The sequence below is a fragment of the Limulus polyphemus genome, unplaced genomic scaffold (genome assembly GCF_000517525.1).
Source record: "Limulus polyphemus unplaced genomic scaffold, Limulus_polyphemus-2.1.2 Scaffold138, whole genome shotgun sequence".
Lineage (NCBI taxonomy): Eukaryota > Metazoa > Arthropoda > Merostomata > Xiphosura > Limulidae > Limulus > Limulus polyphemus.
Window position 1 is genome coordinate 806,225 of NW_013665748.1, and position 1,584 is coordinate 807,808.

The 1,584-nt window shown below is 28.3% G+C and overlaps 1 long non-coding RNA gene across 4 annotated transcripts in view; it reads right to left on the reverse strand.

Moving 5' to 3' along the window:
* Nucleotides 1-1,282, reverse strand: part of LOC106474435 — a 138,366-nt gene extending 137,084 nt beyond the window's left edge. For 3 of the 4 annotated variants that reach the window (XR_002608922.1, XR_002608921.1, XR_002608919.1), the window contains exon 1: nt 1,195-1,282. This is a non-coding gene — a long non-coding RNA (uncharacterized LOC106474435). Of the gene's footprint in view, nt 1-356; nt 445-1,194 lie in introns of those variants that run through there. The other variant, XR_002608920.1, reaches the window with a different exon arrangement.
* Nucleotides 1,283-1,584: the final 302 nt, after the last annotated feature.

Sequence of the window (1,584 nt, forward strand, 5' to 3'; positions counted from 1 at the left end):
AAAATATAAAATAACTGCAATAAATAAGAACCTATGTTCACATATTAATACACAGGCACAAAATACTATATTTTAGTAATTATTGCAAGCACAGAAACAAGTATATAGGAACGTTCAAACCCACAAAAACATTAACATACTTATTAGACAAAAACAAAAGAGAAATATAAAAGACCATTGTCCACAAGACATACACACGAGAATGAAAAAAAAATATAGTAGAACAAAATACAGTAAAATAAAATGCAAAAATGTTCAAAATTTGCTTTAACCGTAGATAATACCCTCTAAACATAGAAAAAGTGAAAAACGAAAAAATCATCCAGAAATTAAAAAAAGTTTTAACTACACTCAACCTGAAATAGCGTCATTGTAAATAATGGTGAATACGTTGCTGTACCTATATATTATCATTAGATAACAATCGATGTTTAGATTTATGCTAAAAAAAGGTTTCACAACATTCATTAAACTTAAAGATATGATCGCGCAAAAGACTTTTGTGACTAAAAGTATAAAAAATTAACATTAATATTATTTGAAAAAAATTATTCTAGTTTGTCAGTAATGAACAAGCTAAGCGTAATGAAACTACCAGTTACATCTAGATTGTAGTAATAGGTTAATTATAAGACAAAATATCAAGTATCGAAAATTATGCGATTATTTATTTTAGTTCTATCATAATTTATAGCATTTATATTTGCTCACATTCCATTAATTTTAAGATGATAAAACATCTCACATTTAGCTTATTTTCTTTATCTAATTAACTTGCAGTTTGAATGTTGCATAACCGGAAAGATTAATGATTAGTAATAAAAGTAATGGAAAGAAATTATTCAATATAAAACAAACTAGCCTTACCCGACCAGTCAAAAATGACGGTTTCAAGTTTTGCAAAAAAAAATAAACCCACAGTACGTATTTTTCTAATTACGTCATATAATTTACATATTACGGTTTAAACGCCCAAAGAAGATGAAGCACCCAAAACCAATAGGTCTAAGATTTATAATAAAAATTCTGTAACAAAGTTTAGACCTAACAGTAAAAATTAATTTCAAGTGCCATCGTTAGTTGAGTAAAGACAACACGTTTGAAAGAAAAGGAAGTTTTATCCAAAATAAGTAATATTAATAATAAAACTGAAAAACTTCACGAAAATATAATAAAAAACACATAAATTCTAACCTCTAACTTAGACGTTTTTAAAACTCGCCAATAACTTGGAATTGTCTACGTCAAGCTAAGCATATGCATAAACTACCGCCAGTTCTTTTTCCTCCGTGTTTACTATGTGTCACAGAAAAATATACATCTCAAATATTATTGCCAATGAACAAGAGGTGGCGCGTCATGTCCTTTTCTTGTGGAGGTGAGGGTAGAGGACATAAGCCTGTACTTTTACAACTGAGTACAGTACACTACAGTGGATTAATTTCAAGAACACTGTAAGAATATATTTATCTACAGCATAATCAACAATTTTCACCATTAAATGTACAATTCATAATTATATGCTAGCCAGATTCTGCTATTTCATGTGAGATTCATTTCTGCAATACTTTGTTTTCATACACA